The sequence below is a fragment of the Haemorhous mexicanus genome, chromosome 1 (genome assembly GCF_027477595.1).
Source record: "Haemorhous mexicanus isolate bHaeMex1 chromosome 1, bHaeMex1.pri, whole genome shotgun sequence".
NCBI lineage: Eukaryota > Metazoa > Chordata > Aves > Passeriformes > Fringillidae > Haemorhous > Haemorhous mexicanus.
Window position 1 is genome coordinate 40,224,107 of NC_082341.1, and position 16,392 is coordinate 40,240,498.

The 16,392-nt window shown below is 41.0% G+C and overlaps 1 protein-coding gene and 1 long non-coding RNA gene across 2 annotated transcripts in view; both read left to right on the forward strand.

Annotated features, from left to right (window-relative positions):
• Window positions 1–16,392, forward strand: part of RBMS3 (RNA binding motif single stranded interacting protein 3) — a 703,797-nt gene that overhangs the window by 28,684 nt on the left and 658,721 nt on the right. The window lies entirely within an intron of this gene.
• On the forward strand, window positions 10,547–15,290 carry LOC132327495 (uncharacterized). Its single transcript, XR_009486535.1, has 2 exons — window positions 10,547–12,569; window positions 14,843–15,290. It is a non-coding gene; the product is annotated as an uncharacterized LOC132327495 (long non-coding RNA).

Sequence of the window (16,392 nt, forward strand, 5' to 3'; positions counted from 1 at the left end):
CTCCTGTGAGGCAGTGACAAACATTGCTGATGTCTCAGTAACTCTGCAGATCTGATTATCTGAATTAATTGCATTATGTGACCTCTCACTTTCCAAATCTTCAATGTTGTTACCTGTTTTAAGACAGTCTCTAAGAGCAGCTCTGAAAGTAGGTTGAATTGCCCCCAAAGTGAAACTCTCTAAGAATTTGAGGAAGGGGGAAAGTCCTAGTTTTCTTTTCTGCTAAATGTTTCTATGTCCATCTTCATTATACTAGCTAAAATGAGAATGAGGTAAAAAGGCTCTGCAAACTCTTTCCAACTAGCTTTGTGAAACACTGTATTTGGTGTGCTGCTTAAGACTGTACCAGAACAAGCTAAAAAGTTGTAGAGATCCGCTAGTCCCAGCTTTACTGAAAAATACAGTTTAATGAGAATTTTTGCTTTAATAATAAATAAGGCTCTTCTCCTTGAGTCACAGACTAATCAAATGGCATTTCCAATAGTACTGCTCATTTGGGCTCCTGATGAGTAGGAGCTTCAGTTAATGTGAAAGGGTGTGCTGCATCCTCAGATACTTGACTGCTGCGAAGTACAGAAGTGGGATGTCTGGCTTTTGGCAGTGTTAATCACCTGTGCTTGAGGGACACTTGTGCATGGATTAATGAAGAAAAAGCCAGGGCAGACTGGATCATGAAAATCCTTAGATCTAATTATCTATTTATGAATTCATGCTTTTATTGGCTATTACAAGACTTATAGAGAGCTAGGATCAGAACCTAAACTTGCTGGAGGACTGCATTTGGGGTAGTGGGGTAGAGGAACAATATGGAGGAATGGAGCTAAGTTTTCTTCTTGAGCTTGTTGCTTGGAAAAAATGAGTAATGTTGAAAGCTACTGCTGGTGAGTTATTGCTGTCTTCCCTGCTCCTGTCCCCTTGGAAGCCTCAGAGTTGTCAGCCAGTTCCCAACTTGTTCCTGGCTGTGACTCTGGAGTAACACTGTTAGGGAGTTTTTAGCTAATATTTAACACACTGTTTTTTCAATAGCTTATTATAGCTAATATTTAATATTTTAATAAAATAAATTTTATTTTAAGGAAAAAAAATTGCTATGAGAGGCTGTAAAATTGTATCTTTTCAACTGTTCTTTCAGAATTTTTCCTATCTCTTTAGTTCTTCTTGATTCTTATGCAAAACTTACAATCTGCTCAGAATGCTTGTGTCTGTACCCTGCTGGAATTTGGGTTGAAGAAAGCCTGAGCAGGATGGCAGCAACACATCTGCAAATGCTTGCTCACACCTGAACATGCCCTTTGCTCTTTGGCAAGGACTGAGATGAAAAGGGAAAGCACTTGCCTCTGTCTACTACGTGCCTGTGCTGTTCCCTATGAAGCTGTGAGGATTAAGCCCAACACAAGTGTTCCCAAGTGTTTGCTTGGGAACATGGCTGTAATGCTTTTCAACAGTTTCAGATGCTGGCTCATGGCAGTAGACAGCTCTTTTCCATCCAGAATACAAGCCCCTTTTTCTTCCTGTCTACTCCTATATTGTCAGCACATCTACCATATGTGCCCCGCCTTGCAGGTGTTTTCAGTTTTACAGAATCCTTTTACTTGACCTGCTCTATATTCTGAACCTTTTCCCTCCTTTGGTAAATAATAGTTATATTGAATTTGGAGTAAACCCCTTGTCTCAACACTGTCTGTATCTCAGGCTGAAATCCTGAGCTTGCTGCTTTTAAAATAGAGTCTCTAACATGGCTTGCTTAAGTTGAAGGTGATTTTCTGGCTTGTTGTTTGCATTTTTTTATCGGTTTTTCTTTTTTCTCTAGTTTTTTTTTTTTTTTTCCTGTTTGTTTGTTTGTTTGTTTGTTTGTTTTCTCAGTTCCTCGAGGTGTTTGTGATCTAGAGAAACTAGTAGCTGCATAAAACATGCTGCATTACAATATGGGTAATTTGTGGCACTGAACTTCAGAGGCTGGCTAATAGATGTGGAAGGGGTGGAAATCTTTGGAGTGGTCTGTGTAATCTGGGTAGACAGCATCACAGAATCACTTCCAGCAGTCCTTTGCCAGAGCAGTGCTGTGTGTTTTAGAGGCAGGGTATCTGCATCAGGGTCACAGCTGACAGTTTAGACAAGGAGCCCAATCTTTGTTGACCTGGTCTTTTGTAATGATCCATGAGAGCTGTGTGAGCCTGTTTTATGCCCATACTGCTGTAAAATAGCAGGATAAAAGGCACACACCAGAAATTCTCTGTCTTTCCATTGGCGGCGTTCTGTCTGTTTTATGGAGGTACATGATTGCAAAGCTGTGGAAAAACTGACTTTACTACACATCATTATAAATATCTCCTGTCTCTGCCCAGGTCATAGAAGGAGGGAGAAGGAGAGGACTTTAAATCTGGACTTTTTTGTCTCTCAAAAAGCCTAAAAGATCAATGTTTTTTACTGTTTATATTTAGCCCAAAAAAACTTCTCACACTCTTGTTGGTTATTTTAAAAACCTTTTTGATTTTCAGTACCAGTCAGTAGAGAAATTGCAGCTATTTTTAATAATTGTTTAATTGTCGTTTGTTCCTATGTGGGAGCTGAAAGTCATATTTCAAGATGATTTCTGTCTGAACTTCTGCCTAGCATGAACATGGGTTCATTTGTTAAAATAGTGTTCAGTATATTGAAGAATTCAATTTGTACTCCTTTGCATATCTCTTAATTAATATTTAGCCAAAATTTTCATATTTCGTTACTTGCTATGTGGAGATGTCAGGCAGTGAGTTTCAAGAAGGCAATAATAACTTGATTCATGTGTTGAAGACCTGATGTCTTGGTGGCTTCTGTGTAGTGATTTGGTAGTATTAAATTTTTATACTAGAGACTTTCTTTTTGCTGGTTCTGAACTTCCATTAGAAAGGTGGAAATCAGCATGTAATATCTTCTACTCCTGTCTTCAGTGAATTTTGCATGCTGAAGGCACTTCCTTAGATGTTGCTGGGGTTGAGCTGGGGTTGCTGGGCCCTGCTGAGAAGTCGGCTGCTTCTCCTCCCTTATTTAAAAAAAGCCATGGTAGAAGAAAAAGTGTATATTATGACGACTTCAGGAAAAAATATATAATATCCCAAATAATCTCACTGCTGTTTATATTCCTCAAACCCTAGGCACAAACTAGTGGGATGCAGGCACTCCTTGTTTCTCCTTTACAGAGGATTAGGTGCTGGCTGGCTGAACCCCTCTGCCCTGGCTTTCCAGTAATGCTCCTGGACGTCAGCTTCATGCTCTGTGTGTGTCAGGAACAATCCAGGGAAAGGATTTGTTCTTGTGGCAGAAAGTGTTCTTGAGAGGCTCTTCACGGCACAGGCCCTCACACTTATGTTTTGACAGGATCTCTTCTCACACTGCCATGTTCTCAAAGTCTCTCTCGCTTGAAGACTCTTATGTAAGGAGTATGGAACTGAAATAAATGCTGAGGGCCAAACAGGTCCCAACTCAATCAGCACACAGACACATTGTCTTGCTTGTCTGAGAATGGCCTTTTTTGCTTCCCAGGCTAAATAAATGATGTGTCTTCCTCCAATGGGGATACAAGGCTGGGTATGTCCACACCTTTTGTAAGCATACTGTCTGGCAGTGCTGGCTGGCAGCAAGAAAAGGCCCTTGGCATATCATCTTTGATGGTGAAGTGTCCTGGATACAGAGAAGCAGGAAGAGGGATTATTTTGCAAAGGAACAAGCTACTCTGATCCTCTTGGGGCTGGGTGACTTCCCACCGCACTTTCCTTGGGCATGTGCTGAAATGCCATAGTCTAGCCCACTTGCTTCTGCTTGGAAATCTGAACCTCCAGGCATGAATAACTTACTGGAATTAATCTTCAACTGTTGTCATCCAGTATTCAAATATTAATGTGGCTGATCAGAGTGAGGCAGTGCAACCATGGTGGTCTTGCAAAATAGCGCATCGCACAAGTGACATTTCCTAACGTGAGTCAATGTTTGTTCTTCTGTAAAAGGCATTCTAACATTTTTCTTCAAACTGCCAGGCTAAATGGCTTGTGCTGGCCCAACCTCTGCACAGAAAACAGTGCACTTGTGGTGAACAGCAAATATCAAGAAGCAGCATTTGAAGGGGGAAGGAGTAGTAATGGAAATGCAAGAAGGTTCCCTGGAGGTGATGAAACTTCTGAGATGCTGCAAGTTTAGCAAGAACTGTCCTTTCCTTTGTCAGCCATACAACCAGTGTATCACTGGGAAAGAAACAGCACCAGGATCTGAATGAAGTGATCCTTCCAGGGAACAAATGACCTGGTAGTTCTGAGTGGCAGGTGAGACATGCTATATGCCAGATTTATTGTGTGCTTTGAACTGGAAAGTTTTGTGTAAGTTCATGAGCTATGGCACTGATCAAGATATTTTTCAGCCTTTTTACTGAAAGGCAAGTGTCACCACAAGTTAAATAATCTTGGATCTGGTGGTTTTTTTTGGTTTTTTTTTTTTGGGTTGCCATAGAGGAGGCTTGTGTGGTGGGAAGTTGTGTCCTTTTTTCCAAATCACCTCCTGGGTTGCATAGGGATTTGGAGCAAGTACTATTCTCTCATGGGGCTCTGTTTTTCCCATCTGCAGTGATGCTTAGAGATTTTATTTAGCAAAGTTTCTCTGAGTAACTAACAAAAAGTGGCACATAAAACTTGAAATCACAATGTTTAAAGTAAATTCAGGAAAAGATCCCAGAAGAATACTGTCTTTGCTTGTTCATGCTGAATGGACAAGAAGGAATGCTGTCCTAAGTCAATGAGGCTGCTCAGATCAGATTTTACTGTAGCACAAAAGTTATCCTCTTGTATGATATTGGGATTAAAAGACTCTTTTACGGGAGGGAGGCTGTACTCTTCAATATGGCCATAACTATTTCTCAAGAATGAAAAATATCCCTTTTCTTGTCTCCTCCATGGTATAAAGTCTTTTATGCAATGACAAGGTGCACATTTCAAAACACAATTTCCTAACTCTCATTGAGCTTCAAGAAATAGAGGTGTGTAGATAAGTACAGACTGAGGCATCACAGGAATGGATTCAGCTATAGGTTATAGCATCAAGCCTTTTAAAATAAAACTATATGAACAGACCAGGGAATAGGAGAGACACAGGAGAAGAAGTTGCTCTCTGCCAACTCACTTTTTGCAAACCCCAAATCTGGGTGTGAAATGTGCACCTGTGTGAGTTGTTGGACAGACCAGAGATCTTCCTGTCCACCATATCAAGCAGGGCCACTAGTGGAATAACCGGTGACCACTAAGCATCTTTCCCACAGGCTGGCATGAAGCAGCACCAATCCCATTTGTGATCTACTTCATAGATATCTTAGCTTTTGGCTCAGCCACAAAAGTTACCCTGATCAAAGATCTTCTTCTGGTCTGTCTCTGCTTGGACTTAGGTATTTTCTGCCATGTTGGTTTGTTCCCACTGAACCTCAGGCTCCTTTTCAAAGATTCTTCAGCCAGTTGGTACCCCTTGGACATAGTCTTAGCATTTCTTCTGCGTCCAAGTTCATCAGAGCTGAGACTCACACCACATTGCCACAGCTCTTTGTCATGTTTTTTTAGACAGATTTCAGACCCAGAATTATCTTCATTTCCATGACTTTCAGATCCCATTTCTCATCTATTGTAATTTCAGCCTCTCCAGGTCATTCATTAAGGGTTTAAGGAGAGAAATTTCCCTACCTACATTTTTCCCCTCTATTTCTACCTAAATGTTGCAAGCCTGACACTTTTGTCTCTACTATGTTTGGTTCTGAAAACTTTAACTTCCATGTTCACTGGAGCAAATGAAGTGTTGGCTGGGGAGACACCGGTGGAGGAAGAGGGCATCCATGCTTTTATACAGAACAGCATTCAGCATACTGGAATTGCAGTTTTAGGGAAAGTCCTGCTCAGCCCCAGCTTGGAGCAAACCTGCTGGCTTGGGAGCCTTGAGGGAATGGCTGGAATAGCCTAAGCAGCTTATTGTGGCTAAAGCAGCTAAAATTTGAATATATCTTTATTGACTGTTTTTTAACTGGTGTTTTTCGTTTCCATTCTCTTTGAGGGCCTAAAACCTGTTCAAATTCAGGCAGGTTTTTGTTTAGACACATGCCTGACACAATCAGGAAATTTTGGATCTGTGACATACTTATTGTCAGACTCAAAGCAGGGCCATAGTGGTGAGTCTTTACTGGAAAAGAGCTTTCCACATCCACACATTTCCATGTAACCTCTTTCTCAAAACTGCCTACAATATTATGTTGGAAAACCTTTTCCTCCCTCCCAAATCAGGCTGCAGCACATATTTAATACATTTCAACCCCAGTTTCCCACTCAAGGGGGTCAAACTTTTGCAGATTTATTGGCGATTGAAAATGAAATCTTACGTGGGGAAGTACCAAGTAACCTTGGTAACAAGCAGAGCTGTGCCCCACAGCACTCTGAGCTGACACCCCCCACCTCCCTCCTGTGCCTTTTCTTGCCGCTTTATTTAGCTCAAGGTTTCTTATGATTGAGCCAGTTCCTGTTCTCAGCTGAAGTCAGTGACAAACTTCTTGCTGGCTTTGGGGCTGGAGTGCTCATTGCTTGATAAAATGGGAACACACTCGGGGGATCAATCCGAGGGTCACAGAGCCCAGCTGGCTGAGGCCACTGCAGGATATTCTGCTGCTGAAGAATTCAGAGCAGAGTCGGGTGTGCTGTTCTGTTTTGTTTTAACTTCATAAGCATCAGTTAATTTTAAATAGTCTGCTTTTTTTGCCTTTTTTCTTTCTTTCTTTTTTTTTTTTAAGTTTGAAAAGAGTGCTATTGCTGGAGGTGTTATAAGCAGGAAGAAGATAAGTTGTTTGATGCTGCACATGACACAAAGCTTGGGGTAATGAAGGAATGGGTATGTTTCAGGTCAGCATGAGTTCAGCCAGTGAGGTCTAAATAACTGCTGGAATGGCACAATTTATCATTGTGTGAGAGAGAAGATTTTGGTTGCTAGACCCATTTGTCTGTGATCTATGTGCCTTCTGAAATCACAGGACTTTATTTACCATAACAGAAGTTTAGATATAAACTTAAATATATTTTTTAACATAGGGAGAATTTGGTAGCATCCAGATACTATGATAACATTACCTTAAAGTGTGAAGGTGTGGAAACACTGTAAATCAAGGTAAAGTATCTGAGACTAAAGCAATGCTTTAATGTGTAAATCTTTTCTATGGCAATTTCCTTGTGTTGAAGTGGCATAGAACCATATGGCATTCTTTCTATGAGGCAAGACTTTTTTGAAGCTATTGTGAGTTATCCTGCATTTGCCATAAGCCAGAGAAAAACATACTTGTAATTGGTTGATGTGAATCAACAAATGTGCAGCAACCCTTTGTAAGTCTTACTAAAGTCACATGTCACTGGCTACTGGGCATGGGCTGATATGGAGAGTTTTGATGAATACAGTCAAAGACTATAATTCATTGACCGTACAAAAATGTGGTGAGTTGGGGTACCTCAATATACAGACTAGGTGAGCCTTTTGGCATATTTAATTATTGATGTAAGTCTGCCTCTGCAAAGAAGAAGAGGGAAAGTATATTTATAGAGCTAGACTTTAGACTTCTTTTTTGATGGTGGTTTATGCCATGTAAAGTCATCATAAAGTAAAATTGAAGCACTTTCAATATCACATTGATTAGCAGAGGAATGAAAGAGGTGGTGGGGGCTGTTATTGATTAACATAGCAGAGTAAAGGAGGATTTGAACGCAGAATAGTTAACAGAAGAAAAGGTACTTGTGATACAGTGATGAAAGGGGTGTGATGCAGGGCAGAAGGTAGGAGTTGGAATTGCATGGCTGCAGAGACAGCTGATGATGAAGAAAAGCTGGAGGAGAATGCCATTGACATTCCTGAGTGGTTCTCAGGTTTGGTCTTGTTTTTAAAATGTGCTTTCCAAATAAGCTTTTAGCAATGCCACAGCATTATTTTATTGCTGTCATTTGTATGCACTATTCAGCTGCAGCTTTCCATACGTGCTAGAACTGTGAGCTGGGGCTGGGGCTGGCACATGGGAGATTCCTGCAGCATTCAAAAGGAGAGGAGACTAGAGTATTGAGTGACTACTGCAGCTGAGAAGAAGGAAAATGTATCAGTACCTTTGGGAAGTATTCCAGATGGGAGACTTTTTCTCTTTGTATCAGTATCTGCCCAGCTTGAGGCTGGAAGAGGGTAGAGGTTACACTGATATATAACTGCAGGTGTTTCTTTGAGAAATTTCTGGAAAGTTTAGGGGGTATGCCAGGTTTATTAAAAAAAAAAAAAAAGATATGACTAATGTGGGAGGAACCCTGCAACACAAAAAATTTTTCAAAAAATCCATAATTTTGATTACTGAGTGCCTGTCCTGAAATCCTAGTAGGAGCGGTTTTTTGTATTTGATGAGGAAGTGTGTCAAAGTTTTTTGGGGGGAGAAGAGATATTCTTACACTACTGTAAAGGTAAATCAGTAAAAATACACTACATAGCAGAATTTCTAAGTTAAATCAATAACTCTACACACTAAAGTAGTGCTTTGTAAGCTAAAACTGCTCCACACATCATACTAATCCATTGAGAGTGTTGAGAGTTCAGGAGATTGGTTATACCGTCTGCAATATCAGTAAAATACAGTATTAGGTTACATATGCCTGCTAGGGCAGGCAACAGTAAATAAGTATGTGATATTAAAAATGTGATACTTCTAAGTAATTCTTTGATAGCAGAATGTGTTTATTGGCATGTTGCATTTACCTTTCTGTGTATGTGAGCCGAGTTAAAATCAGTCCTTTGGTAGAGTTATCAGGCTGCTTTAAGCATTTGCTGGTGTGTGGATGAACCTGAAGATTAGTGCTGTAACAGGAACAGGAGTTGGAGGGCTGACATTAGTTTTCAGAGGTCTCTGGGGTGCCTTACCTGCAGCTAGAGAGGCTGCATTTGCCATTAATTTTTAAATGGTGAATGAGCTGGGCTGAATCCACTCCTTGCTCCCTGCTGCACTGGGTCTTAAGGAAGCAACGTGTGCTGCAGGAGGTGCATCCTGGCCAGGATGGCAGGGGCTGACTGCTTTCTTCCCACAGTGTTTATATCCTTGAAAAAGGTAGACTGGGGTTTCACTGGTTACCTTGGGGAAATCTGGAGGGTCTGTGTAATCAATAAGTGCATCCTTTAATTGCAGTGTTGACCAGTCTCTGGAGTAGTCTCCTCTGAGGAGAAAGTACCAGCTGCTTCTGTGCTTTAAGGCTGCAATGAGCAGAACTCTGCTGGAGAATGCAGAATCAGAATAATACCAGTATCTATTTCCTTCAGGTTTTATTTTTTTTTAAGCTCTTCATTGCTTAGGAGCAATTATTTACTGCTTCTGGTGCAGGAAAAGGCCATGCAGGGCCTTTCCATCCACAGCACTGCTCTTTGAGGACCACTAGCCACTTCAGATCTGGTGTTTGCCAGGGGCCTGTACTTCCTGTGCTGGAGATCCTATTCCTAAAGAAGCTACATGTTGTAGCACAGCATTCACACAGTGTGTTGACCTAGCAGTCCTGGAGTCGTGCTTAGCTGAGGTTGGATTGCTGTCTAAAAGTTACAGTTCTTTTGGTTTTGTACTTCACTGTAGCTGTTGTGCTTTGCTTGCTGATTCAGGACAGCCAGCTTTATCCAAATCATTGGAATTAAAATTCTCACGCTGTGTTTTTGTTCCTAAAGTGTATGCATGCAGTAAGAATTGCCTCTTTTATTATTCTCAATGGTACTCACCAGCTCAAGTCCCTGAAGGGTTATTGGCATTATATTTGAGCCAATTATTTTTATTTAGAAAATTATACTTATTCATGTAGTGTAATATTAAGTTACCAGGCTTGATGTTTTTCTTTTCCTCCAGCCTATATTTGCTGAGCTAGAACTGGGAACATATGCATCACATTCCTTTTTATTTGGTGGGCCTCAGAGTCTAAATTGGGACTTCTGAACTGCTCTTGAACACTGGGAAACCATATGTGGCATTGTGTTGTTTGAACGACATTCAAAGCCAGAGGGTTTGTGTGAGCAGGGAACGTGCATCATTGTTCAACCTATGCATGTGCACAAGAAGGCTGAGGGTGGGAGAGAAGAGCTACAGCTTTTCCAAAATACAAAAGAACAGGAAAAAGTGTCTTTCCAGATGGACTGTACGGGTGAAAAAATCTCCAGAGCTGGTGCAGTCTACTACGTACCTTGGCTTAATGGTCCTGGAAGCAATGGGGGCATTTGCAGCCCATAACTGGGTCTGGAACTTGCCCTAGCTGTTAGCAGATCCCTGTGATTCAAGAAAGCACAGTGAGAAAAGCACTCTTTGAGGCGAGTGACACATTCCCCACAGATAGGGTAACTCCTGTGGCTGGGGAAGAGTTGTTCCAGGGTGTAATGTATGCTGTCATTTCAAGAAGAAGCTAAAACCTTGGTGTGTGAAGGGTAAGGGTTACTTTAAAGAAGGGTTGGACAGAAGATTTTTGAGTTTCCGGATGTTTGTGCTTCTGTTATAATCACATAAACAAATTTTCTAAGTTATGTTTGTTATCTTCAAAAACTTTCAATGACTTCAAGCTGCCATGGCCTAAGGCACAAAGTCCTTAAGTGGGTTAATAATAATTTCAGTTTAGGAAATAGGAGTGAGGGGAAACTGTCCAACTTTTACAGAAGGGATGGAAAGACCAATGAGGTCAAGCTGTTGAGTCTGTTGAGTCAGCATAGTCCTGAAAGAGGTGGAGAATGAGACAAAAAAGCCTCCTGATGATACCAGATCAAACAGGATAGTTGAGGTGAGGATGTGCTATGGGACTGAAGAACAGCCTCACCATACAGAGTGACCAGAGGAACACCTGGCAGAACACAGAATAGTGCAGAGGAAGAGAAACAATTCTAAATTGAAATACACAGTGAAGGAATGTAAATTACTGTTTGGAAAGAAAGCTTGGTTTATAGTAATTGTATAAAAATGCGTGCTGAATGTGCAATAGGAATGAGAAAAAGAAAAAAGCCCAACCTGAATACTGGGACTGATTGGTAAAAATATTGTGAACAAAAACAAGAGTCTTTATGCTACAGTATAAATGCATGGCATGTTTCAATATTGCATCCTTGCTCCATCATTTTAGAAAGGATGCAGAAGAAGGGGAGATGATACAAGAAATATTGATAAAAATGTGGAGTGACTCCCATATGGAAAACAATATTTGGGCATCTATCTGAGCAGGAAGAAACAAAGGTCTATGAACTCTCAAGTGGCATGAAGAAAGAAAATAGAAAATGCCCATTCACTCTCCTATGCCATGGGAGCCAAGCAGCCTCAAGAGAATTGATAGGTGACAGTTTTGAAACTAGCAAAAAGGACTTCCTGTAGCTGTGAAATTGCCCTGGGATATTATAGATGCCAAGAATTCTCATGTCAACAGGGGTGTTTGGACATGCCCCTTAAAGAAAACTCTCTCAAAGGCTATTGTACACAAAAATGTAGTTCTGATTCAGGGAATCACCTCACCAGAGATTGCTGGGACCTGGGGAGTCTCAGAGGTTGGGACAGTGGGACTGGGGAAGGAGCTGAGGCTGTTTGCATTTGCCTGAGGAGGAAAAAGTGGAAGTCGTGAGTGTGATAGGATGCTCAACTTCCTCAGTCTCTAAGCCTATCTCATCTGTCTCTTCCCATGTAATTACACCCACCCTGTGCCAAGGTATTGTTTAAATACATTACAAACAAGCTCCTACCCTTAAAAAGCAATGTGTGCTTTTGTGGAAGGATTTCAGTGAGTGTTCTTGCAGAAAAGAAAGGCAGAAGGATTTTTAAAAAGAGAAGTCTGAGGTGGACAAAACCAGATTCAGGGTGAAGTCCTAATTGTAAAGATATTTTAATGATTTTGAAGGGTCTTTTTGTCTTAATAGCTGTATACATAGTACCTTAGTGTGTCTCCCAGCTGTGAATAACAGTGATGTTGATGTCTGGCAATAATCTCCAAATTGTGAACATCTTTCCATCCAGGCACTTGCTGTAGCTTTTCAGAGAGACTGAAATGCAGCTGACCCGAATAAAGCCTGTGTACTGAAACACCTGATTTTCTTTTCTTTGAGGGTATTGTAATGTGTGCAGTGTATGTGCTAAATACGTTGCTTTCTAGTCGGCTCTCCATGTAATGTTGGATTGCAACAGACTGCTCTCTGTCACACCTGATGACTAAACCTGTCTCACCCACGCCATGGGAAAGTACTGGTGCATTGAGCCTTCTTAGAATCAAGCTTTAGGTTGTCCTCAGATTTCAAATCTCCTGTGCACTTTTTTTAATATGGCCTCTAACTCAAGAGATACAAGCACAAATGGATTCCAGGCAACAATTAATCAGATAAGTATTTATTTATTTAACTCAACCTATAGAATTATGCTGGCAATAGTTCTTTTTTTTTTCTTTTTTTTTTCCTTTTTTTTTTTTTTTGTGGAGTTAGACTTTCATTGAGCAAAAGACTACTGTCTTTTAAACACTTTTCTCTCTTTTTCAGGCATCTACATGGAAGCATTCTGGATTTCATTGGGCACGGTAAGAAACTCCCACTTAATTACAGAAAAAAGAATCAGTTAAGAGCTGTCTGCTTTGTTTACCTCCTGATATGTTCAAAGTGAAAATATGGCTAAGGAAACTAGATGCATTTGATTCATGTTGTGCATTTTAAAACAGGACGGAGACACAACTAAAGCAAACATACATTTCAACTGTGTGCTACAGCATTTACTACCACAATACCAAGAACTGGGTCAGAATTGGCTGTAAGCTGGGGATGAGAGTTCATCAGAAATTGCAGAATGTCCATCTGCATGATGGAGGGAAATTTTTTAAACAATCAAAAATAAACTCCTTTTAAATGGCCCTAGGTGAGCCTGCAATTGCATGCTTGATGCTGTAAATGTTGTCTAGGAGATCCATGGTTACCAGAGTATGGGCAGGAAGCAGTGCAAAGCCAGGTGATTGGGGAGGATGCACTGTGCTGTGAGGGGAAAAGCTTGTAACATAAATGTTGCTTAAATATGAAGTACTTCAACCTAATTGAGAGGAAGGCTTTAGTCTTGCTGGCATAGCTGTGTCAAGTAGGGATTTATTATAGTTTTGTCATTATTGCTATGCTAGCAAAAGCATGAAGTTAGACCAGGAGAAAAAAGGATTTTTTTTCTTGGACAACTCAATTTGTTCATGGAAGTGTTGTTAAACTATATCTGCAAATGGCCTTTCTGTAAGTGTAAATTGTCTATGCTCGTGTAACTATACCAACACACTATTACAAGAGTCTACAAGGAGTTGTTGAAAAGAAATCATCTGCACAAAGCTAAAGACAACAAATAATCTTTAGTATAAATTGACTAATTCTTACAACTGGACATGCTATATAATAGGGAAATCGAGTGATACCCCAAGTTTTTTTGGATTGTTTTTTGATTGGGTTTGGGTTTTTTTTTAACCATTCCTCTCAACATGCAGTCATTTTTCCCTAGAGTTCAAACTAAGGAAAATTTAAGACATCATCCTGCAGATGTTTTTACCTCCTTGGGCATTTATTGTCTCTGAGGGAGTGGTGGGGCTTGAGCCAGCGAGTCCCAGCAAACCTCGCTTGCGGGCCGTGAGAAGTACGGCTTTCTTGGGCAGCGCTGAGGGAGTCTCTCTTTGAAGACTCCCTCCCACATATGTATACTGGGCTTGAAGCCAAGCCTCTCTTCTGTAAAGAAACCTTGCTTAAATTTCTCATTTCATGCCCCTTTATGGAGAGAGAGGGAGTGTGAGGGGGAGAGAGAAGGAGGTACGTGCCAAGAGTATTGAGAGAGCAGAGCAGAGTAGATTCTTCATTTTGTGTGTTTGGGGACAGCAGGGCAGCAAGGAAGGAGAAGGTTTTATATTAATTAGTACCATATTTGCCATCCTTTCCTCCCACCTCAAAAGTGATAAGTTGTCCTCCTTCTCTTCTCCAAACCACATCTGTGTTTTTTTTAGACAACGGTTTTTGTTTGAGTCCTTTGAACTAGCAGAGACACTTGAAATAAATGCACTTATAAATGTGCCTCCTGCCAGCCTCTGTCTAGTCTGCATATGGACACTTAAAAGAGTTGAAGAATATGTCTTATGTATCTTAGAAAAATGCTAAGTTCACAGTGGTGGCACCTGAAATGGCTTTATTCTCGCCTCCCTCTTAGAGCACAGTGGAATTGCTAGTGTATTATTTGATAAACAATCACCAATTAGTTGTTCCAATCCTCACTAATTCAGCAACTGCTCTCCAGGGCCTTCAGGCAGCTTGTATGCCAGTTCATGTGCTCACCCCAGGTAGCTCTGAACTGAAGGAGTTTCCTTAATTGCTTTTGCTGTTATGTCTGTTTTAAAGGTTTTACTGTTCCTGTTGATGAGCTGGGTGGTGTATTACAAATGCGTGTTTGCTGTCTTACCTTTCCCCAGCGTGCTGTTAGCAACACAAGTGACACAAACCATAATACTGCCTGGTGGGTAAAAACACCCACTTTGTGCACCAAATGGAGGGTGGTCTTGCTGATTGGGGGCTGACAGGTGTGATACTGCTTCGCTTCCTCCATCTTTTATAGGTTTGGGAACTGCTGGGTGTCTCCATGGACAGCCCTGCTGCCCCTGCTGTACACCTGGATCACAGATAAATCAGATATCAATCATCTGCTGATCACAGAATGGCACAGGACCAGGAGATGAATTAGTCACCCTTGATCTTAAAAATTCTTGCAAATTCTAATGAGCTACAAGCTGTGGATGGGAAGAGTGTCTCTCTGTTAACATTTGTTCCTTATTCTTTTGTCTTACAGGTTCCTGTGACTCATTACAAAATCTGCTGCCAAAGCAACTTCTAGAGGTGGTGGAAGACCTATGGTTGTGGATCCTTTGCACATATAAATGTTATTGTGTGTGTCTGTTTGACCATGGTAGGATATTTAATGTATCATAGAAACAAGTTTTGTATCTCTGGTTTCAGAGTCCCTCTCATCATAGAGCCTTCCTTTCAAACATGTTTTCCTTTGTTTGAGCCTTTAAAGAAAGAAGAAAAAAAACCCCAAACCTTGAAAAATTGTAATACTCTATCAGAAATATACACAATTGTCATCTTCTGGGGAAAAGGGGAACTTTACTGTGTCCGCTGTTGTTGTAAGTGAAATGTGGTGTACAGCATGCTAAGTAACTGCTCAATCAAATGCCAGTGTAAATTCAGAAATCCTCAGAAGAGGAAAGAAATAAATATTTTTATTTTCTCTAAAAGCTTCCCTGTAACATTCTTCTAAAGATTTTCTTCATGAGACAACACAACCTAAGCATTTGAGTGCCCTTTCACTTCTCAGCTTGATGGCAGGCTTGTTGGGACTTTTGGCCAAATGCTGTGAGGCTATTGTAAACCTTCACAGAGATGAAGCCCATGTTGTTAGCCAGGGATATGCCTCATCTGTGATGAGCATGAGGCTTGAGTAATAGAGGTTTCTGTTTTAAGTGACACTTACCCCTTTATCTGTACCTTGTAAGAAACTGCAGACAACTGACATGAAACACTGCTCACAATATCTGGGCAGAAAATTGAGCAAAGCGGTTCCTCTAAAGTTGTTCAGCTAGACCCCTTCCCTTCCCTTCCCTTCCCTTCCCTTCCCTTCCCTTCCCTTCCCTTCCCTTCCCTTCCCTTCCCTTCCCTTCCCTTCCCTTCCCTTCCCTTCCCTTCCCTTCCCTTCCCTTCCCTTCCCTTCCCTTCCCTTCCCTTCCCTTCCCTTCCCTTCCCTTCCCTTCCCTTCCCTTCCCTTCCCTTCCCTTCCCTTCCCTTCCCTTCCCTTCCCTTCCCTTCCCTTCCCTTCCCTTCCCTTCCCTTCCCTTCCAATTTTTTTCACACTACACTGACTATACTTCAGCATTTTCATTCTGATTTGTACAATTTTTTTTAAGTCCTAATTTTTAAACATACTTGCTGGTTTTCAGTTCTCCAAATGGATTCTTTGGCCTCCACTTACATAATCCTCCAGACTTGTGGCAAAGATTGTAGAGAAAAGCTGATACCACAGCATAGTATTTGCAGCATAGGGCATCTGTAACCAGACTAAATAGCAAGGCATTATTCACAAAGAGGTGAGGTTATATTTTGCTGCTGCTAAGCTCTTTGCTGTTCAGTTTTAACACTGGATGCCTGGGTTTCTTTTTCTGGAGTGCCTGTTTACTCTTGTATATTTTTATAGAGTGAAAGGGTGGTGGGGAGAATGAGGGTGTTATGTGCAGTAAAGTTATAAATAACATTGGCTCTCAGGTTATTTGCATTATATCTACTTGCCTGAATGCGTAAAGTTAAACAAAAATGTCTTATAAGAAACCAAAAAAAGGGCAGAAC